This window comes from Zingiber officinale, chromosome 1A (genome assembly GCF_018446385.1).
Source record: "Zingiber officinale cultivar Zhangliang chromosome 1A, Zo_v1.1, whole genome shotgun sequence".
Lineage (NCBI taxonomy): Eukaryota > Viridiplantae > Streptophyta > Magnoliopsida > Zingiberales > Zingiberaceae > Zingiber > Zingiber officinale.
In genome coordinates, this window is record NC_055987.1 from 150,646,613 (window position 1) to 150,670,757 (window position 24,145).

The 24,145-nt window shown below is 39.4% G+C and overlaps 2 long non-coding RNA genes across 2 annotated transcripts; both read left to right on the plus strand.

Moving 5' to 3' along the window:
* Window positions 1–5,390: 5,390 nt before the first annotated feature.
* LOC122011131 lies at window positions 5,391–5,822 on the plus strand. The gene is made up of 3 exons (XR_006119925.1): window positions 5,391–5,478; window positions 5,552–5,619; window positions 5,806–5,822. It is a non-coding gene; the product is annotated as an uncharacterized LOC122011131 (long non-coding RNA).
* Window positions 5,823–21,034: 15,212 nt separating this feature from the next.
* On the plus strand, window positions 21,035–21,507 carry LOC122011138. Its single transcript, XR_006119926.1, has 3 exons — window positions 21,035–21,122; window positions 21,196–21,263; window positions 21,450–21,507. It is a non-coding gene; the product is annotated as an uncharacterized LOC122011138 (long non-coding RNA).
* Window positions 21,508–24,145: the final 2,638 nt, after the last annotated feature.

Genomic DNA, 24,145 nt, shown 5'->3' on the forward strand with positions numbered 1-24,145 from the left:
GGACCACGAACTTCATCGTGGTAAGTGCCCCCTCCGCCTACAACGTCATTCTGGGCCGACCAACCCTCAATGAATTCCGAGCGGTCGTCTCAACCTTCTGCCAGAAGATCAAGTTTCCGGTGGAAGATCAAGTAGGAGAGGTGAAGGGCGATCGGTTGGCCGCTCGGCGGTGCAACGTCGAAATGATCAAATCAGAAGCCAAGTCCGCATGGAAGACGCCCCGACTAGAGGTTAGCGCTATAATTGAAAAACCTCCTAGTCTAGTTTATGAGGAAAAGGAGGAAGTGCAGATACATCCGGGCTGAGCAGAGGCGACAACCTTTATAGCGGCTGACCTGGAAGCCGATGATGTGCGTAGATTGTATACACTTGTTTAGCATGTTTTGACGCACGTTCACATATTTTGCACATGCTTTGTCTACGTATTTTTATACTTCCAGCTTTCCTTTTAGCATATTTACTCTTTTTGTTCTAAGATATGCTTTTATGCATTTTCTGTACACATGAGTCGAAATTGGTGAAGGTTTCATGTTTAAAGCCAAATCCGCAAGCAAAGCAACGGAGGAAGGCACCATTCTTATACCTCACACGACCCTGCCATGGGGGGTTGCCCAGGCCATGTGGAGTTCCTTGGCTGTGTGGATACGGCAGAGATGGAAGTTACCCAGGCCGTGTGAACCTCACACGGCCGTGTAAAGATTTGAAGCCAGATGGAGCCCTGACCGTGTACACCACACTACCATGTGAGATTTCCAGAGACCAGGAAGGCTCTGGCCGTGTACCCCACACGACCGTCCAAGATTTCCAGTGAGCAAGAGGGCCCTGGCCATGTACCACACACGGCCGTGCCAGGTTTCCAGAGGCAGAGCCAGTGCAAGTCGTGTAGATCTACACGACCGTGCAAGGGGAGTGTTGGCAGAAGCAAGCCACGGTCGTGTACCATACACGGCTGTGTAAGGTTGGCAGAGAAGAAAATGGCTCTGGCCGTGTGAACCTCACACGGCCGTGCCTCGGGGTCGTGTGGCGCCCGAACCTCACCTCTATATAAAGGTTTCTTCAAGATTTGAAGAGGGATCTTCTCCCTTTTGGGGGGAATTCAAGATTTGGGCATTCCTCCACCTTCTTGGAGGGATTCCGGCAATTCTAAGGGCTGATCTTCAACGTTTTGACTCTGGAAAGCGAGAATTGGATCCGAAGATGGTTCTTCATCATAGATAAGCTTTTCTTCCCTTTCTTTCTTGGATTTGGGGATCAAGATGTTTATCTTTCCTTCTTCTTTTGAATTCTTTCCTTGTTCCATGGATTAGATCTCTTGTTCTAGGATGGAGGGAGTATTTGTAATGAATATTTGATGTAAACTCTTGTGGATTTGCCAAGATTCCTATTTCTAATATTTTGCCCTATTTTGTATCTATTCTTTCTTGTGTGGATTGTTGTGATTAGGGCTTAATTACCATGCTTGATTGAATGTTTGAATATCTTGTGGATCTTGTATGGATTGCGTCTCATTCAATTTTCCGAGGGACGTTCATGATAGGAACATGCCCGTGTAAGGACGTTTGAGAGGTAATCTTGAGAGAGAAATTAGGTATTTCAAGAGGGTAGGATAGATTGGATGTATTAATCTTAATATCTTAATGAGGTTGAGAAGTAGTGGATTTCTATGTTGATTTTCTGAGGGACGCACGTGACAGGCAAGCCCGTGAAAGGACAACATAGGGTTCATTCCTAATTGATCGAATTTAGATATATTTCAGTCTTAGGTCGTGTTGGGTTTTTCGGGCCGCAAAAATCGCTTTTTGCGTTGCTGAAACCCCGAAACCCCAGCCACAGGATCCGTGCGAAGATTAAATTTTGAAAAACATTACGAGTACGAGTTTCTTACACTAGTTCTAAACTAGATCTACAAGGAGAAAGAATTTACCCTTGATGCGAAGCCCTTCGCAATCCCGCTCGTCCTCGGTTCGCCGGATCTCGAAAGTGTCAAAGTAGACACTTCTCTATGTGTATCCACACAAGCAAGAGATGGAGAAGAACCTCTAAGGATGTGCTAGCAACCTTAGAGATCAGTAATGGAGGAGAGGGAGAGCAAGAAGAAAACTAGAGAGGAAGAAGATGATGGAGTTACACACAAAAAAAAAATACAAAAATGCACTAACTCCTCATCAAAAGTGGCCGGCCACTTTAAGGAGAATTGTAACCTCCATGGGATGCCAAGAGTCACAACTCTTGGTAACTCCCATGAGGTGGCATTCCACTTAAGCAACCATGATGATGTGGAGCATCATCATTGGACCACTTAATGTCAACTCACCAATGAGGTGGCAAATTGTTAAGTCAAAATTGACCCTTCATCTTCCTCTCAAGTCAAGTCAAACTTGACCACTTCTCTCCATTGGTTGATCTAATTTAACCATTGGTTCAAGTCAATTTTTATTTAATGAATCTCTATTCATTGAATTAAATTGATTAAATGAGTCTAAGTCCAAATTAGACTCACTTAACACATGAACCAAATTGAGTCCAACTCAATTAGCCTACTTTGGATTACTCTTAATCCAATTTGGTTCATCATATGAACCTAATCATTTAGGTTCATCAAATGAACCTAATCTCCATCTAATTACCCTTTGTGTGTGACCCTATAGGTTCTTGTAACGTTAGCAATGCTCCTAAACCCATTTAGAAGCATAAGTAATGAGCGGTATCTAGCAACACATCATTACTACCCAAGTTACAAGAATGTTGAGATCCAACATCACCTTGTGACTACTAATTACGACTCCTCACAATATATGATAAGTGCCCTTCTATCCTAGACATCTAGATTGATCAATGTGAGGCATAGAACGTATCATCCTCTAATCAATCTAAATCTTGAACTCCAAGTAGACTCACTCGATCAAATGAGCTCAATATCTTATATTGACTCATTTGGGCATGACCATGCACTTAGTGGTCTCACTCTATCAAGAATATCGATGTCACTCCCGTCATATAGGAGGGATAGATCCCATCTACATCACTCACATCCCTCCGCATAATTTGCTACATACCCAGTAATCGCCTTTATAGTCCACCCAGTTACGGGTGACGTTTGACGAAGCCAAAGTATGTAACTCCTTATGTAGGGAACCATGGTGACTTCAGGTCCAAGGACTAGTAGTCATACTAATAGCCACACGAGAAAGTATATGACACTCATATAACGATCCATGATACTTTCTCATGGCGGGTCATTCAATATACATTCTCCAATGCATACCCATGTGTCAACTTGATATCTCCATATCCATGACTTGTGAGATCAAGTCATCGAGTTGACCTACATGCTAGTCTCATCACATTAACACTGTCCCTGAATGTTAATACTTGACTAGAAATGATTAAGAGTAGTATTTCCTATATCATCTCACTATCGATTCAACCAATTGATTGATATAGGTAAGAACCTTCTACTCAAGGACGCTATTATACTTAGTTATTTGACACCAATACAAGTAAGTATAATAACCAAAATAAATGCATTTATTTATATATATAAGAATATGATACAATGAGTCCATACAATAATCATCAAATGATTGGCTCTAGGGCTCTGACTAACAATCTCCCACTAGCACTAGTGCCAATCAGTGTAGGCTCTAAGCCCTAATGACCTAGTGTGACCATCATGCTTTCTCTGTGCCAAAGCCTTGGTCAAGGGATCTGTGACGTTAGCCTTTGTGGGTACTCTGCAAATCTTTACATCTCCTCTCTCGATAATCTCTCAAATGAGATGGAAGCGCCATAGTATGTGTTTGGTCCGCTAGTGTGAGCGAGGTTCCTTAGCCTGCGCAATTGCTCCATTGTTGTCACAATAGAGCTCAATAGGGTCAGCGATGCTAGGAACCACCCCAAGTTCAGTGATGAACTTGCGGATCCAAACTGCCTCCTTTGCTACTTCTGATGCAGCAATATACTCGGCCTCTGTCGTAGAATCAGCTACTGTGTCCTGCTTCAAACTTTTCCAGCTCACAGCACCACCATTTATGAAAAACACGAACCTTGACTGCGATCGATAATCATCCTGGTCGGTCTGGAAACTGGCATCACTGTAACCCTTTACAGCTAGCTCATCATCGCTTCCATATATCAAGAAATATTCTTTAGTCCTTCTTAAGGACTTAAGAATATTCTTGACCGCTATCCAGTGACTTTCACCTGGATCTGACTGGTATTTGCTCGTCATGCTCAAAGCATACGAGACATCAGGACGAGTATATAGCATAGCGTACATGATAGATCCTATGGCTGAGGCATAAGGGATCTGATCCATGCGGTCTCTCTCCTCTCTAGAAGAGGGACCTTGAGTCTTCGAAAGACTCACGCCATGTGACATCGACAGAAATCCCTTCTTAGAATTCTGCATGGCAAACCGTAGGAGTACCTTGTCAATATATGTACTCTGACTTAGGCCAAGCAACCTCTTAGATCTATCTCTATAGATCTGTATGCCTAGAATGCGGGATGCTTCACCTAAGTCCTTCATTGAGAAAGAAGTCCCTAGCCAAGTCTTGACAGACTGTAGCAAAGGGATGTCTTTCCTAATGAGTAGTATGTCATCCACATACAATATGAAGAAGACAACTATGTCCCCTACAACATTCTTGTAGACATAAGGTTCATCTTCATTCTTGATGAAACCTGTAAAATACCGGAAAAATGAGGAATAATGATAAGGGAATTTTTCGGAAATTTTGGAAATTTTTCGGGAATTTTTCGGAGCTCGTATGGACGAGTTAAAGGGGATGAAAACGGGGCCCGGAAAAGCCTATTTAGGCTACCCATTTAAGTGAGGAAAAGTTATTTTCTTTTCCTTTTCTTTTCCATTTTTATTTTTATTTATTTCCTTCCCTCGAGCCGAAACAGTGCCCGACTTCTCCTTCTTCCCCCGCGCGCCCGACGCCCTCCTCCGAGCCCTAATCGCCGAGCGGTTTCTTCCTCTTCCTCTTCCTCTTCCTCCATTTCCTTCCCGAGCCGCCGCCACAGCCGACACCGCGCGAAGCAGTGCCGACCCCGCGCCGACGCCGCCCTTTCCCGCGTACAAGCCCTCGGCCAAGGAAACCCTAGCGCCGACAATCATCTTCCCTCTGCCCTAATTTTCCTTTGTGTGCCACTACCGAGGGTGAGGTTGCTACTCCCTTCTGTTCTCAGTTTCTCACCGCCATGTCTCTACTCGGATTGGTTTTGGACCAGAGCAAGGAGCACGGAGCCGAGGCCCTCTTTCCCCCTGCCTTATTGTTGACTGCCATTTTCCTTTGTGCCCTAGCATCGTCGATTTTTCCTCCGACCTTCCAGGCCGAAGATGCCGCGAGCCTAGCACCAATTTATCTCTCTGTTTATCGGCAAGAGCACACGGGTCCTGGCTTTGGGCAGCGCCACAGTACCAGTTTTCGGATATCGAATTCTTCTTTCTCTCATTGATCTGGATTGGAGGTAGGTTGTGATTCTGTTCTCAGATTCTATTGTGGAGGAATTGATAATTGTGTGGATTTGGTTTATATGGCAGATTAGGGATTTCAATCTGCTGCGGCTGATCTTGGTTCAGCTGAGGGTTTTAAGGAGGAAGCTGTTAAGGTTAGTTTAATCTAGATGTTGGGTTAATATGGATGTGTAACAGATTTCTTTAAGAGTTGGAATCTATGTAATTGGTTAGTTAGTGATCGTACTTTGATTAGGGGTTACCCTAAATAGGGTTGGGAATCTTATTTAGCTAGTTGCTATATATGTAATTAGCTAAATAAAATTATGTGATTGACACAGGACTTTGACGCGAGACGGGCATCTTGATGTCGAGTTTGGACCGGATACGATTCTTTCCATTTGGAGGCGGGTACTTTGACTTATGTATTTTGATATGCATGATAAAGTGTTTAACATATAGCAAGAATTGTGTTTCCACTTGATTCGGTTGGTCACTATATGATCTGTTACATGTTGTTTGTTTATTTATTATGCACTGCATGTTATTATTTATCTGACCATACATGCTTTCGGTAGTGACCCAACCATGTGATACATCATGTTCAGGACCTAGGGTTTATAAGATACCCTAACTGTTTGTGTACCTTCCATCTGATACATTGACTTGTGGTACACCTTTTATTTATGTATGGATCTTGCTATGCTATTCATGAGATTGTCATGCTTAGTATCATGCATCATGTGGGCATGCTGTGCGATTGTCGACTCCACTATGGTTGAGCCCATCGCCAGTTACATGTACTGCACACACCACCCATGGATTTGTTATATATCTGGCTGGAGTGTGGCGGTTCTTTGTTGCTCCGTTGGTGCGAGGACTCGGCGTGGTAGGCGCGATCGATTCCTCTGTTTGCTCGTTGGCATTTAGTGTAGCAGTGGTGGCCGGCAGATGGTGGACTCTGTTTGGCTCCGTTGGTCGGAGACTCGGTGGTGGCCGTGAGATTTCCTCCCGTCGTTGTGTCTGGGAGATGAGGCATTGAGCTCCCCATTTATGATTTGGGGCCAGAGGGCAGGAGTACTCCGACAAGATTCCGTCCACTCGATCACTCATCAGGGAGCGATGTCAGAGTGCACGTCACCATATTCATTTATTGCATTTTATTGTTGTGATTGCTGCACTTATATATGCATTTGTATGGATGCATTTGATTGACATGCATACGGGATTATGATTTCGATCTGACGACTTGTTACCTTTGTACCTTGATCCCGGTTAGTACATCTCCTGATTTCGTTTCAGTTGCATTTATTCCTTCTCGTATTCGGGAGCGTACGCATGATTAGTGTTGTCTGTTATTTATTTTATTATGCATATCAGTTGTACTGAGTGTTGGACTCACCGCCTCCATTGTTGATATTTTCGGGTTGAGGCTGTCAGGAGATCGCATGGCCCCCCATATGCACGTAGAGCCAGTTCTCTACTAGTTCGTTATTTGTTTTATTTTGGCCTTTTTCTATATCAGACTTTGTTCTAGTATTGTCTTTGGATTTTTCCTATGGATATTGTATGGAGTGATACCTTTTGATGGATTTTTGATATGATATTGGATTTCATTCTACTACGTGCCTGCCTGGACGGCAGAAGAGGTGAGTTGGTTGGATTTGAGCTTTACGAGTGTAGTGGAGTAGGGTGGATTTCGAGTCAGAGTCCTATTGTTATTGATTACTATTATTAACTGCGTGGTTGTGACAGCCAGAGGCTGAATATCTTTATAAACTGCGTGGTGTTTGTTTTTATTTTTTGTTATCATTCCAGCCGCCTGTGGCTGATGTATATGTGATATGTAGAAAGTTTCATATTGTCCGTCGTACAGGGGAGATGCTGCCGAAATTTCTTCGGACAGAGACTCCTCTGGGGCGTGACAATTTAGTGGTATCAGAGCAGGTATACGATACTTGCTTTGTGTTCTGGATTTTTGAGAGCTTAAGTTATACGATCTTTGTTTTCGTATTTTGGATACTTTGAATAATCTGATATCAGTTTATTGGGTATCAGCGCGCCAAAGTTTGGCGATATTTATTTGATTTCCATGTGTTGGATTTTTTGAGATTTATCTGATACCAATTTATTGGTATCAGAGCAGGGTGTGATACCTGCTTTTAGTATATTGGACATTTTTATACTAGCCTAGTTGCGAGACAGATTAGTCTGGGCAGTTAATTTTGGGTTGTACGGATTTTTTTCGTTTCGATTTTGTTATGGATTTCCGTTATTGATTTATATGGATTTCCGGTGTTTGTTTTTTTTCTCATACGAAATTCCGAGGTCATTTTGGGGACTGGACAGCGATGGAACATCTCCAGACGGCATATAGGTATGATGTTTAATTTTATAGTTTATGACAGGTATTAGCATTCTTTATTTAGTACATGTTTGGTTGTAGTAGCACATATTACATGTGATGGATTAGCCATTGAGCATGGTTGACCTTAATAGAGATAAAGGATTATAATCTCTGGTGATTTTTCTTATCATACCATTAGTAGTGTTAGCTTCTGTTACTACTCGTAGGAGATGGAGGCACATACCAGCCTCTGCTATTGTTAGTTGGGTAGTGGATGGTACCTACATATTCCTGTTGACTTAGCCAGGAGAGTTTTATACTCATATCTTTTGGATATTAGGATACCAGGTACGATGGAAATTGATCATTGGGGGTTACCATGTTTGATCATTGTTGATAATGGTTTGAGGTTGAGGGATATTGTGAGATCAGATATTATGATATGTTGATTTCTAATGATTTATGAGAGTAAATGTTATGTGGTTGTCTGATGATCAATTACTAGATATATGTTTTGATGATCTATTAGTGGATAACTATTTTGATGATTTATATTTGGGTTGTCATTGAGGGTGACATAGTGAGTGTCATTTATGATATTCACAGGTTTGATGATTATGGTTGGTGATCAGATTATAAATTGGGTGTTGGAGAGTTTTACGGTTGAATGTACCTATGAGATTTTAATAAATCTGGTTGGTTATGGATAATTAACAGGATGAAAAAAAAAATGATATATGCTTCCTCTGATATGGGACTATGTGGAAAAAATAATGATTGATATTTTGAATGCTAACTTGCCCTCATGGGGAGTGGAGATTTATTCATCTGATATAGTGTGGGCTGATGTTTTTGAGGATGAAGATGAGAGTGTCTTGATGTTCTTAAATTCTGACTTTTTCTTTTGGGTCGTACACATTTATACATATGATATTATGTAGTTGGATATACCTTAGTTGCTTGTGGAGGATTAAGGTATTCTTGATTAGTTAGTAGATGAATGATTTAGTTTTGTTGGTTGATCAGTAGAGGATTGCCATACTCTATTTTTAGAGGTTCGAACCTTTAGGTTATTTGTGCTTAGTTATGTATCTAGAGCACATTTGAGTACATGTTTTGTACTGACGTGAAAATGAATGATTTAGCCATATATCATTATCGGCTTGGATAGGTTATAAAGGATCGATGTATCCTATTCCATGAAGATTTTGACCGTGGATTGTATATACCTGGTGGGTTAACTTAGAGGGTGTTTGGGATATGTGACCCCGCTGATGTAAGGAAGTGTAGAGCTAATTGCTTAACACTTATGGGATACAATTGTTACTAGTGTATACTGGAAGAGTACATTTGGATTTATGATGATAAAATTTTCCCCATTAGATATAGTCTTGGTAGTGTATGACATTGACTTGCAATGTTATACCATGGTGTGTATATCTTTCTTGTCCGATACTAGCTCCTTTGAACCTATAGCAGGGTGGTTACTGGATGATTAGACTGCTTTATTTTAGGTTGCTTTTGATTGATGTATTCATGCTTGATACATATGCATGAATTTTGTTTAGATATACCTGTAACCCATGAGTGTTGGTAGCATAAGGTTGGTCTTTTTGGTTGAGCTGGTATGCTGATTTTGCATGTCTATGTTGCATGTATATTATGATTTGTTATGTGTTGTGGGAGTCCTATGGTAGACTGTCCATTTGCAAGTAGTATATGTATCCATGTTCTGATATGGTTTGAAGGTTCCTTGTGGATCATAGATATGTAGTTCGGTGTATGTATTTGGATGTGTTATTGAAGATATCTTGTCAATTAAATCAAAGTTGTAGTATAAGTAGATCGGTGGTGTTTTGATGGAGGCATTTTGTCGGTTTAATCTGAGTTGTGATATGTACGTATGTGTTTGGTGTGATATCTGAGGTATCTTTTTGATTATGTTTGATTTGTGAGTGCACCTGGGTTTAGTATGCTTATTTGGAAGTATATGTTGGATATACTTTTGGCATAGGTGAAGATATGTCATGTGAGTGTGGTTTGAGGTGTATTGTTGATTTTACCTATGTTGATTTTGCACACGGGTTCGGTATGCATTGTTGGAGATATCATACTGAATATACCTGAGTTGTGAGTATGTTTGGTGTATAATAATTGGAGGATTTTGTTGATCATACATATGTTGTGTGAGCATGTGTGCTAGGTGTATACATTGGTAGCAGTATGATGATTCTACTTATACTGAATGCAGAATGTGGAGTGACTGCATTATGTCATTTGTTGAATTAACCCATCAACTAATTTTCCTATCAGTGGATGACCCACTAGGATGCTGATAGAGTTGATGATGGATTTGAGTAGTTACTAGGTTGTTATATCCTAGGCTAACCACAGCGAATTGTGGTAGAGAGATTTTGTACAGTCTCTAGCTGGATAGTTAGGTGTCTTGGGGTACTTAGGTATTGTTTTGTGGTGGAGCGTTGCTCCCACATATCACGGATTGTTGGTAGCGGAGCATTGCTCCTATATTTATTGCAGATACATGTTTCAGATTATTTGTGGTGGAGTATTGCTCCCACATATTGAGGATTTCTTGTGGTAGAGCGTTGCTCCCACATATGTGGTGTTTCCTGTGATGGAGCGTTGCTCTCACCTTGGAGGATTTATTCTTTGGTGATTTATGTTATTGATGATCAGATTTTTCGATTTATTGTTAGAGATTTTATGGATAGGAATGTCTGTGATACGGACATTATGTGTGTTGGTTTTTGCCATATAGGCTTACAGTGCCTTAGATGTTTTCAGGGACTCGATGATCCTGGTATGTCGAGGATGTTTGGATAGGTGTCCATTATCTTTGTGGACGATGTTGTGATCTATTACGGATCCGAGGTGAGTCACGTACACTACCTTTGCATAGATCTAGAGATGATTCGACGAGAACATCTATATGTGATTATCAGTAGTGCTGGTTTGGATTGTTTTATGTGAGATGTTTGAGCCACACGGTCACCAATAGAAGTATACCGTGGTTCCACATGAGATCGAGATTGTTACCGTCGGGAGTAGACGGAGTCAATAGAAGAGGCTTGTAACCTCCTTTGTTTGGCCGATATTTCCGGAGATACGTTGAGGGTTTCTCACGGATTGCTATGTCACTTACACGCCTGACCATGAAAGGCGTGAAGTTTATTTAGACTGAGGATTTCAAGATCAGCTTCTAGGAGCTGAAGCGAAGACTAGTGTCGGCTTTGATTTTTGGTTTTTAGAGAGGACGGATTTGTCCTCTACACCGACACGTTTCTACAGGGTATGGGTGTTGTTCTGTTGCAGCACGGTTGAGTATTCTTATATACTTCTTGATAGTTGGGGGAGCCTGAGAAGAAAATACTCAGTTCATGATCTGGAGTTGACTGCTATTATTTTTGCCCGAAGATTTGGCGGCAGTACCTGTATGATATTACATTGAGATTCTCACTGACCATCGGAGTCTCAAATATCTGTTTCACTCAGAAGGAACTTAATCTTCGACCGAGGAGATAGATGGAGTTCCTGAAGGATTATGATTGTACCATTAGCTATCACCTGGGAAAAGCTAATGTGGTTGTCGATGCACTTGGCCAGAAGTCCAGAGGGACTTTAGCTTGCCACCGAGTTGTGGTCACAGATTTGATTCAGGGTTTATTCGAGTTAGACCTTGAGGAGCAGGGATAGACTGAGCAGGGTATTCTTATTGCCATAGATGCTCAGTCGTCGATCAGGACGAGAATCCGTGAGGCCCAGTTGTTGGGACCTTATACAGCTCAACATGAGGCAGAGTTGATCCGTATTATCAGACGGAGGATGTTAGAGGTATAAGGCTGCCAGTAGAGTTATGCTGACCGGAGTCGGAGACTCTTAGAGTTCTCCATTTGTGACCATGTATTTCTGCGAGTTTCACCCATGAAAGGGGTGAAGAGATTTGGCCTCAGTGGTAAGCTAGCTCCGCGTTGTTGGATCGAGATCGCGCTAGAGGGGGGGTGAATAGCGCTCGTGGCTAAATCGGAAAACTATCGGAGTTAAATACGCAGCGGAATAAAAGAAATAATCACACAGAGACAAGTCGATTTTACTTCGTTCGGAGCCTTGATCGACTCCTACTCGAAGGCCCGCGATCCTTGATCGCTTCCGGTGGGCAACAACTATAAGCTCGATAATGATTACAATTTGAAGTACAATAAATGACAACAAGTAATTATACCGACGACAGTATCGTAATCTGAAAATTCGGAGCTCCTGGTCGTCGGTGTCTCGTAGCAGCACTTCGGAATCGTCTCGTGAGCAGCTTGTAGCAGAAAGATCGCTTGTAAGTTGTTCATTCAAGAAGCTGCTCGAAGTCCCCTTATAAAGGGCATCCAAGGCGCCTTGAAAGCCATCCAAGGCGCCTCCACCGCTCCGATTCCATCGTGCAGATAAGCGCTGACCATTCTGCGCTTATCACAGTTGAAGGCGCCTCCATCACCACTCAAGGCGCCTTCAACAGGTCCAAGGCGCCTCCATCACCACTCAAGGCGCCTTGAACACTGTTTCAAGGCGCCTCCAAGCTCCATGGAGGCGCCTCGGACACTGTTCATCCGAGTTGTAACTTGCTCCTTTGTTCCTGCAAAATGTGTTAGTCCCAAAACACATACCCTGCAAAACAAAGTTAGCACAGTACACATAAAATAAAGTATAGACAGTCTCCGGACTGTCCGAGTCTAACTTCGGGTTTCCAACCGGAAACCCTAGGTCGACCCGACGCCTATTGTTCCCTCTACGGGGAACGCGTCCTCACCTACTCCCCTCAGGAGAGATTACCTGATGCCAGTCCGGTCCTCCAGACCGACTGGACTTTCCGCCTAGGGTTACCGCCCCCTAGGACCTAAGGTTGCCGCCCCTTAGGGTTTTCCTCCACCTAGGGTTACCGCCCCCTAGGACCTAAGGTTGCCGCCCCTTAGGGTTTTCCTCCACCTAGGGTTACCGCCCCCTAGGACCTAAGGTTGCCGCCCCTTAGGATTTTCCTCCACCTAGGGTTACCGCCCCCTAGGACCTAAGGTTGCCGCCCCTTAGGATTTTCGTCCACCTAGGGTTACCGCCCCCTAGGACCTAAGGTTGCCGCCCCTTAGGATTTTCTTCCACCTAGGGTTACCGCCCCCTAGGACCTAAGGTTACCCCCCCTTTGGCTTTTCCTTCACCTAGGGTTACCACCCCCTTAGGATTTTCCCCTGCCTAACCGCAGTTAGGACTTTCCTGAAACACTCATTCAACATATTAGATAACAAGGAATCTTAACTTTGAATCCCTTTGCCATTATCAAAACTGAGGTTCGATCGTCGGATGCTTACTGCACCAACAATCTCCCCCTTTTTGATTATGGCAACCGAAATTCAAAGTTAAGTAAAAATGCAGTAAAAATACACATAGATAAGCACAGGCATAAATAAAGCATAGGCACATTCACAACAAAATTTTCGTTTTAAATTTATAATATTCTTTGAATTTCTTCCTACTCTCCCCCTTTGCCATATATCAAAATACCCAAGAGAGTGAAGAAAATCTGGGCCTTAGCTTAACTTTCAAAGATAATTTTCAATCTTATCTTCCAATCTTTTAATTTACTTTTGATAAACACTTTGTTTTTCTTGTAAGACTTTTAGATAGGTGAAATCATAATTTTGAAAGCAAAATTCTTCCTTTAGTTTGAGAGATACTGAGATAAAGTTATTTTGTCTTTAAACAGTAACTTAGCAAATTTTTGTGATATCAAAAAAAATTGTTTTCATGAAATTTTGAGAATGTTTTGGAAAATACTTAGCATTTTCAGCAGAACTTAGTATTTGAAAACAATTGCTTTGAGAGACACTTAGCTAAATATTTTTTTTTGTTTTAAACACTTTAAAAAGTACTTGGCTAAATATTTTTGAAAAAATATTTAGCTAACTTTGAAAATACTTAGCTATGTTTTCAGCTTAAAAATAATTACGTTGAGAAAATATCTTGCCAAGATAATTTAAAAGTTAAGTCATAAATAATTTTAATTTTAAAGCTAAGTTAAAAATAACTTGAATTTTCGAAGATATGCCAAAAATAGTTGTTAATTTTTAAGGTCAAGCCAAAAACTTTTTAAAGAAAAACTAATTTTAAAACCGACTCAAAATCACTCCCCCTTAATTAATGCCTTAATAAATTTTGAGTTCAGGAGTTCAAGCATGAGAGGTTAAAAAAAATTATTTTCCTAATTTTCCATCTAACTTATTCTAGATTAACAAGCATGTTTAGCATATGAGTGAGTGTGAGATGGAGTTTACTTTAATTTACAGCATTGAAAATATCAGTTAGAATTCCAAATAAGTGACCATTATTTTGAAGATTTAAAAATTAATTGAGTTTAGAATTTCAAAGAATTTAATAACTTCTGAAAATAAGTTTAAAAGATTTTTACAATGATTTTTAAAAATATTTTTCAAATAATGAAGTTTTAAGATTTTGAAATGAAAAAATATTTTTCAAATAAATTTGAAATTCAATTTTTAAGATTTTGAAATGATTTTGAAAAGATTTTTCAAATAAATTTTAAAGAATTTTGAAATTAAGTTTGAAATGATTTTGAAAAGATTTTTCAAATAAATTTTAAAAGAATTTTGAAATTAAGTTTTAAAGATTTTGAAATGATTTTGAAAAGATTTTTCAAATAAATTTTGAAATTAATTTTGAGAATATTTTAAAATAATTTTGAAATTAATTTTGAGAAGATTTTTAAATAATTTTGAAATTAATTTTGAAAAGATTTTAAAATAAGTTTGAAAAGATTTTTAAAATAATTTTGAAAAGATTTTTAAATAATTTTGAAATTAATTTTGAGAAGATTTTTAAGTAATTTTGAAATTAAGTTTTAAAAGATTTTTGAAATAATTTTCAAAAGATTTTTGAAATGATTTTTGAAATGATTTTTAAAAGATTTTTGAAATTAAGTTTTAAAAGATTTTTGAAATAATTTTCAAAAGATTTTTGAAATGATTTTTAAAATGATTTTTAAAAGATTTTTGAAATTAAGTTTTAAAAGATTTTTGAAATAATTTTCAAAAGATTTTTGAAATGATTTTTAAAAGATTTTTGAAATTAAGTTTTAAAAGATTTTTGAAATAATTTTCAAAAGATTTTTGAAATGATTTTTAAAATATTTTTGAAATTAAGTTTTAAAAGATTTTTGAAATAATTTTCAAAAGATTTTTGAAATGATTTTTGAAATGATTTTTAAAAGATTTTTGAAATTAAGTTTTAAAAGATTTTTGAAATAATTTTCAAAAGATTTTTGAAATGATTTTTGAAATGATTTTTAAAAGATTTTTGAAATTAAGTTTTAAAAGATTTTTGAAATAATTTTCAAAAGATTTTTGAAATGATTTTTAAAAGATTTTTGAAATTAAGTTTTAAAAGATTTTTGAAATAATTTTCAAAAGATTTTTGAAATGATTTTTGAAATGATTTTTAAAAGATTTTTGAAATTAAGTTTTAAAAGATTTTTGAAATAATTTTCAAAAGATTTTTGAAATGATTTTTAAAATGATTTTTAAAAGATTTTTGAAATTAAGTTTTAAAAGATTTTTGAAATAATTTTCAAAAGATTTTTGAAATGATTTTTAAAAGATTTTTGAAATTAAGTTTTAAAAGATTTTTGAAATAATTTTCAAAAGATTTTTGAAATGATTTTTGAAATGATTTTTAAAAGATTTTTGAAATTAAGTTTTAAAAGATTTTTGAAATAATTTTCAAAAGATTTTTGAAATGATTTTTAAAATGATTTTTAAAAGATTTTTGAAATTAAGTTTTAAAAGATTTTTGAAATAATTTTCAAAAGATTTTTGAAATGATTTTTAAAATGATTTTTAAAAGATTTTTGAAATTAAGTTTTAAAAGATTTTTGAAATAATTTTCAAAAGATTTTTGAAATGATTTTTAAAAGATTTTTGAAATTAAGTTTTAAAAGATTTTAAAATAATTTTCAAAGATTTTTGAAATGTTTTTAAAATGATTTTTAAAAGATTTTGAAATTAAGTTTTAAAAGATTTTGAAATAATTTTCAAAAGATTTTTAAATGATTTTTAAAAGATTTTGAAATTAAGTTTTAAAAGATTTTGAAATAATTTTGAAATTAATTTTGAAAATATTTTTCAAATAATTTTTAAAAGAATTTTGAAATTAAGTTTTAAAATAATTTTGAAAGATTTTTGAAATTAAGTTTTAAAGAATTTTGAAAAGATTTTTCAAATAATTTTGAAATTAATTTTGAAAATATTTTTCAAATAATTTTTAAAAGAATTTTGAAATTAAGTTTTAAAATAATTTTGAAATGATTTTGAAAAGATTTTTCAAAGTTTAAAAGTTAATTAAATTTGAAAAATGATTTTGAAATATAATTTTAAAGTTAAAAAAAATAATTTTAAAGTTAATTAATCTTTGAAAAATAATTTTAGACAATTTTGAATGCTTTAGAAATTTTGTTTTAAAATAATTTAGATTTGAAAATAATTCAAGTTAAAATAATTTAATTGTTTATTAACTTGATTTAAGTTAAGTCAATTTTAAAAATTTAATTTCCTAGTCATCTCATCCGATCTAAATTGTTAATCAGGGAATCCTATAATTGTTGTGAGATGAATTATGGTTGAATTTAAGGGTCTGGTTTAACTTTGTGTTAGATTCAGGTTTAGCTTTGGGTTCAACAAGTAAGCATTCTTTGGATAAACTTCTGGGCTATGGTGAGTCACAAGGTACTCATTAAAGTAACCATGCCTTCGAGGTTTCCCAAATAGTCCTACCCATTGAACTTAATACTAAACTTTGGTCTAACTAGTTAGGATCCATTTAAGGGTAGCTTCGGTCAGTTCCACTTGGCCAAATGCACCAGGTCGAAGCCATATCTTCCTAGACATGCGATGCCCAAGCTTCTCTAACGTACTATCATCCAAAAACTTCACCAGTACCGTTGGTTAAGTTAAACCTAACCCATTTTATCTAACCTTAATTACCCTGCTGGGTAGTCTACTCTTGTTTACCCATTTCGGGTAGATTAAGTTCGGTTACCCAGTCGGGTAGTTTAGTTTGGGGGTGCCAACTATTCTGGATCCTCCTTCTATTTGATTATATTCCTTTAATTTTATTTGTTAAGATAATTATTTATTTATTTATGAATTAGATTTGGGTTATATTTAGATTAACTTTAGTAAATAAAAGGTACTTGATTATAGCTTGGTATGTAGTGTTTAAGTTTTACTTTAGACTTATAACCCAAGTCTAGATTTCGAGATTTGATTAAATTATTAACAATCTTCTCTAATTTATCAATTTTATCTTTTAAAATATTATTTTGTATCTTTAATTTTCTAAGAGTTAATTTCTTATTTTTATTTGCATTAATTTTATTCATTACATTATTAGCATGCATATCTAATTTTGAAGAGAAATCTATACCAGAGCAAGCAGGATTAGTTAAATTAGTGCAATCATGTGTTGCATAAATTGGATTTTCATATAATGTAAATGTACTAACCTTGATTTCTTCCTCTGGATTCTTGGGTCTTCTTTCTGGGCATTGTCTTTTGCAGTGACCCATTTGTTTGCATTTGGAGCATTTAATTTGTTCCTTCCCCTTTTTGATCATTTTCTCCTTCTTCTTCGATTGTACCGGCCGAGTCTTATGAGTAAGACACTCGTTTTAACAAGTTATGTGACATTTGCATTTTGAATTTACAATCTTACCTCTCAAATTCATGACAGGATCCTCCCCCTTGACTGTTGCCACCTCGAGTTCAGACTCAGATTCAGCAATTTCCTCTCTGGCCATTAGTGCTATGAAATCGGTCTGATCTGATTTTTCTGAGTCTGGTTCGGAGGCTGACTCTGGAGATTCGTATTTGGGTTCGCAGTCTTGTTCAATTTCTGACTCTGAAGGAATCTCATGAAGTTTGAGTAGTTTCTCCCAAAGCTCTTTAGCAGTGTCGAACCTTCCGACTCGATCAAGATCTGAATTTGATAGTCCGCCTAGGAGAATACATGTTGCCTTTGCATTTGTCTCGAAGTTTCTTATCGTTTGTGCATCCCACTTGTCATAGGTGATGGATACACCTTCTTCATTTGGGAGGATGAGTCCGATCTGGACTATGGTCCATGTCTCCACTTGGATTTTCAGTTGGTGCTCCATCTGGTCTTTCCAGTAACCAAAATTATTGCTGGACAAGAGTGGTAGGCTTGCGGTGTTGTATCCATCTTCATAGGCCATTTAAAAACCTAGCACGCAATATAAACAAAAAAACTTGTTCCAAGACTTGGTCTTGGATTAGTAGTGCAGAATAAAGATAGAAACAGCAATTTACAAATTTTTAAAAAATAATAATAATAATAAAATAATAAAATAAATATTATTAAAATAATATAAAAAATATTATTTGAAAATTTTCTAAATGCGATATTTCGTTAATCCCAATCAATTGTGAAAAGATGAAAATGAATTTTTTGAAAACAGTTTTGGAGGGAAAAACGAAAGGCGTAAGGTTTTATTTTGAGCCTAAACAGACGAAAAAGCCACAAAAAAATGCTTGAATGGTGGTTTCACCTATTCGAAGCAACCCCGCTCTGATACCAATTGTTGGATCGAGATCGCGCTAGAGGGGGGGTGAATAGCGCTCGTGGCTAAATCGGAAAACTATCGGAGTTAAATACGCAGCGGAATAAAAGAAATAATCACACAGAGACAAGTCGATTTTACTTCGTTCGGAGCCTTGATCGACTCCTACTCGAAGGCCCGCGATCCTTGATCGCTTCCGGTGGGCAACAACTATAAGCTCGATAATGATTACAATTTGAAGTACAATAAATGACAACAAGTAATTATACCGACGACAGTATCGTAATCTGAAAGTCGGTGTCTCGTAGCAGCACTTCGGAATCGTCTCGTGAGCAACTTGTAGCAGAAAGATCGCTTGTAAGTTGTTCATTCAAGAAGCTGCTCGAAGTCCCCTTATAAAGGGCATCCAAGGCGCCTTGAAAGCCATCCAAGGCGCCTCCACCGCTCCGATTCCATCGTGCAGATAAGCGCTGACCATTCTGCGCTTATCACAGTTGAAGGCGCCTCCATCACCACTCAAGGCGCCTTCAACAGGTCCAAGGCGCCTCCATCACCACTCAAGGCGCCTTGAACACTGTTTCGCAGCCAGCTCTTCCTTTGTACCCGAGGCGCCTCCAAGCTCCATGGAGGTGCCTCGGACACTGTTCATCCGAGTTGTAACTTGCTCCTTTGTTCCTGCAAAATGTGTTAGTCCCAAAACACATACCCTGCAAAACAAAGTTAGCACAGTACACATAAAATAAAGTATAGACAGTCTCCGGACTGTCCGAGTCTAACTTCGGGTTTCCAACCGGAAACCCTAGGTCGACCCGACGCCTATTGTTCCCTCTACGGGGAACGCGTCCTCACCTACTCCCCTCAAGAGAGATTACCTGATGCCAGTCCGGTCCTCCAGACCGACTGGACTTTCCGCCTAGGGTTACCACCCCCTAGGACCTAGGGTTACCGCCCCCTAGGGTTTTCTCCACCTAGGGTTACCGCCCCCTAGGACCTAAGGTTGCCGCCCCTTAGGGTTTTCCTCCACCTAGGGTTACTGCCCCCTAGGACCTAAGGTTGCCGCCCCTTAGGATTTTCCTCCACCTAGGGTTACCGCCCCCTAGGACCTAAGGTTGCCGCCCCTTAGGATTTTCGTCCACCTAGGGTTACCGCCCCCTAGGACCTAAGGTTGCCGCCCCTTAGGATTTTCTTCCACCTAGGGTTACCGCCCCCTAGGACCTAAGGTTACCCCCCCTTAGGATTTTCCTTCACCTAGGGTTACCACCCCCTAGGACCTAAGGTTACCCCCCCTTAGGATTTTCCCCTGCCTAACCGCAGTTAGGACTTTCCTGAAACACTCATTCAACATATTAGATAACAAGGAATCTTAACTTTGAATCCCTTTGCCATTATCAAAACTGAGGTTCGATCGTCGGATGCTTACTGCACCAACACGCGTTACATTGGTCCTTTCGAGATCTTGGAGAGGATCGGAGCGGTAGTTTACCATCTGACACTACCACCGTTCCGGACAGGTGTTCAAGACATATTTTGTGTATCTATGCTGAGAAGATACATAATAGACCCAGCTCACGTGTTGGCTGATATTCCAGTTCCAGTTCAGCCTGACATTACTTATGAGGAGGTTCCGGTACGGATTTTGGATCGGAAAGAGTGTAAGTTGTGGAACAAGACTATCCGGCTGGTTAAAGTCGGATGACAACATCATTCAGACGAGGAGGCTACTTGGGAGCTTGAGGATACGATCCGAGCTCGATATCCCCATCTTTTCACTTGAGGTATGTGATTTAGTTTACCGTTCAGCATTTATACTCTTTACCTGTTATTAGTACTTGCTGATGGTAGATAACGAAATTTGGGGACCAAATTTTTATTAGTGGGGGAGAATGTAAAATACCGGAAAAATGAGGAATAATGATAAGGGAATTTTTCGGAATTTTTGGAAATTTTTCGGGAATTTTTCGGAGCTCGTATGGACGAGTTAACGGGGATGAAAACGGGGCCCGGAAAAGCCTGTTTAGGCTACCCATTTAAGTGAGGAAAAGTTATTTTCTTTTCCTTTTCTTTTCCGTTTTTCTTTTTATTTATTTCCTTCCCTCGAGCCGAAACCGTGCCCGACTTCTCCTTCTTCCCCCGCGCGCCCGACGCCCTCCTCCGAGCCCTAATCGCCGAGCGGTTTCTTCCTCTTCCTCTTCCTCCATTTCCTTCCCGAGCCGCCGCCACAGCCGACACCGCGCGAAGCAGTGCCGACCCCGCGCCGACGCCGCCCTTTCCCGCGTACAAGCCCTCGGCCAAGGAAACCCTAGCGCCGACAATCATCTTCCCTCTGCCCTAATTTTCCTTTGCGTGCCACTACCGAGGGTGAGGTTGCTACTCCCTTCTGTTCTCAGTTTCTCACCGCCATGTCTCTACTCGGATTGGTTTTGGACCAGAGCAAGGAGCACGGAGCCGAGGCCCTCTTTCCCCCTGCCTTATTGTTGACTGCCATTTTCCTTTGTGCCCTAGCATCGTCGATTTTTCCTCCGACCTTCCAGGCCGAAGATGCCGCGAGCCTAGCACCAATTTATCTCTCTGTTTATCGGCAAGAGCACACGGGTCCTGGCTTTGGGCAGCGCCACAGTACCAGTTTTCGGATATCGAATTCTTCTTTCTCTCATTGATCTGGATTGGAGGTAGGTTGTGATTCTGTTCTCAGATTCTATTGTGGAGGAATTGATAATTGTGTGGATTTGGTTTATATGGCAGATTAGGGATTTCAATCTGCTGCGGCTGATCTTGGTTCAGCTGAGGGTTTTAAGGAGGAAGCTGTTAAGGTTAGTTTAATCTAGATGTTGGGTTAATATGGATGTGTAACAGATTTCTTTAAGAGTTAGAATCTATGTAATTGGTTAGTTAGTGATCGTACTTTGATTAGGGGTTACCCTAAATAGGGTTGGGAATCTTATTTAGCTAGTTGCTATATATGTAATTAGCTAAATAAAATTATGTGATTGACACAGGACTTTGACGCGAGACGAGCATCTTGATGTCGAGTTTGGACCGGATACGATTCTTTCCATTTGGAGGCGGGTACTTTGACTTATGTCTTTTGATATGCATGATAAAGTGTTTAACATATAGCAAGAATTGTGTTTCCACTTGATTCGGTTGGTCACTATATGATCTGTTACATGTTGTTTGTTTATTTATTATGCACTGCATGTTATTATTTATCTGACCATACATGCTTTCGGTAGTGACCCAACCATGTGATACATCATGTTCAGGACCTAGGGTTTATAAGATACCCTAACTGTTTGTGTACCTTCCATCTAATACATTGACTTGTGGTACACCTTTTATTTATGTATGGATCTTGCTATGCTATTCATGAGATTGTCATGCTTAGTATCATGCATCATGTTGGCATGCTGTGCGATTGTCGACTCCACTATGGTTGAGCCCATCGCCAGTTACATGTACTGCACACACCACCCATGGATTAGTTGTATATCTGGCTGGAGTGTGGCGGTTCTGCTGTTTGGCTCCGTTGGTCTGAGGACTCAGCGTGGTAGCCGGCAGTCAGTTCCGCTCTGTTTGGCTCCGTTGGCATTTAGTGTAGCAGCGTGGTAGCCGGCAGATGGTGGACTCTGTTTGGCTCCGTTGGTCAGGAGACTCAGCGTGGTAGCCGGCAGAGATTTCCTCCCCGTCGTTGTGTACCGGGAGATGAGAGCATTGAGCTCCCCCATTTATGATTTGGGGCCAGAGGACAGGAGTACTCCGACAGCATTCCGTCCACTCAGTCACTGTCAGGAGCAGTGATGTCCGAGTGCACGGTCACCATATGCATTTATTGCATTTTATTGTTGTGATTGCTGCACTTATATGCTGCATTTGTATGGATGCATTTGATTGACATGCATACAGGATTATGATTTCTTCGGTCTGACGACTTGTTACCTTTGTACCTTGATCCCGGTTAGTACAGTTATCTCCTGATTTCGTTTCAGTTGCATTTATTCCTTCTCGTATTCAGGATACTGTACGCATGATTAGTGTTGTCTGTTATTTATTTTATTATGCATATCAGTTGTACCTGCTGAGTGTTGGACTCACCCCGCCTCCATTGTTGATATTTTCAGGTTGAGGCTGTCCGGAGCAGTTCCATTCGCTGGACCCCCATATGCACGTAGAGCCAGTTCTCTACTAGTTCGTTATTTGTTTTATTTTGGCCTTTTTCTATATCAGACTTTGTTCTAGTATTGTCTTTGGATTTTTCCTATGGATATTGTATGGAGTGATACCTTTTGATGGATTTTTGATATGATATTGGATTTCATTCTACTACGTGCCTGCCTGGACGGCAGAAGAGGTGAGTTGGTTGGATTTGAGCTTTACGAGTGTAGTGGAGTAGGGTGGATTTCGAGTCAGAAGAGGTGCATCATCGAATCGAAGATTCCAGCTCCAAGAAGTTTGCTTTAGTCCATAAATGGACCTATGCAGCTTGCATACTCTGCCAGTATGCTGTGGATCTATAAAACCCTCAGGTTGTGTCATGTACACATCCTTGAGCAGGTTTCCATTCATAAATGCGGTTTTGACATCCATCTACCATATCTCATAGTCATGGTATGCTGCAATAGCAAGCATGATCCGAATGGACTTAAACATCGTCACTGGAGAAAAGGTTTCATCATAGTCAATATCATGAATTTGCTTGAAATCTTTAGCTACTAAACGACCCTTATAAATAAGTCCATCCATGTCAGTCTTTCTCTTAAAGACCCACTTACACCCTATGAGTTTTACCCGTTCAGGTGGATCAACCAAAGTCCATACTTGGTTAGTATACATGGATTCCATCTCGGATCTCATGGCCTCTAGCCATTTCTCGGAATCTGGTCTCATCACAGCTTCCTGATAGGAAGTGGGCTCATCCTCTATGAGCACAACGTCATCATGGTCAGACAAGAGAAATGAGTATCTCTCAGGCTGACGACGTACCCTATCAGACCTGCGAAGAGGTATGTCTACTTGAACTGGTTGTGGTTCCTCAACTGCTTGTGGAACAACATCATCCACAACACTTTGTGTTTCCAGTTCAACTTCCATCGAGGCTTCTGTGCTATGGTCCACATCTTGAACTTCTTGAAGATCGAGCGTACTCCCACTAGTCTTTCTAGAAACAAAATCTCTTTCTAAAAATACCCCAGTCTTAGCCACAACTACCTTGTGTTGACTGAGAATGTAAAAGTAATATCCCTTCATTTCCTTGGGATATCCAATGAAATAGCACTTGTCGGATTTGGGTCCCAATTTGTCCGAGATTTGATGTCTAACGTAAGCCTCATAACCCCAAATCCTCATAAAAGACACCTGGACATCTCTCCCAGTCCATATCCTATATGGTGTCTTTATTACAGCCTTAGATGAAACTCGGTTGAGAATGAAAGTTGCTGTGTCTAGAGCATAGCCCCAAAGAGATGTAGGAAGATCTGTGTGACTCATCATAGACCGTACCATATCTAATAGGGTATGATTCCTCCTTTCGGATACACCATTCCAGTGTGGTGTTCCAGGAGGAGTGAGTTGGGATAGAATCTCACACTCAGCTAGATGGTCACGAAACTCATGGCTAAGGTATTCTCCACCTCGATCTGATAGAAGTATCTTAATACTCTTGCCAAGCTGGTTTTGTACTTCATTCTTGAATTCT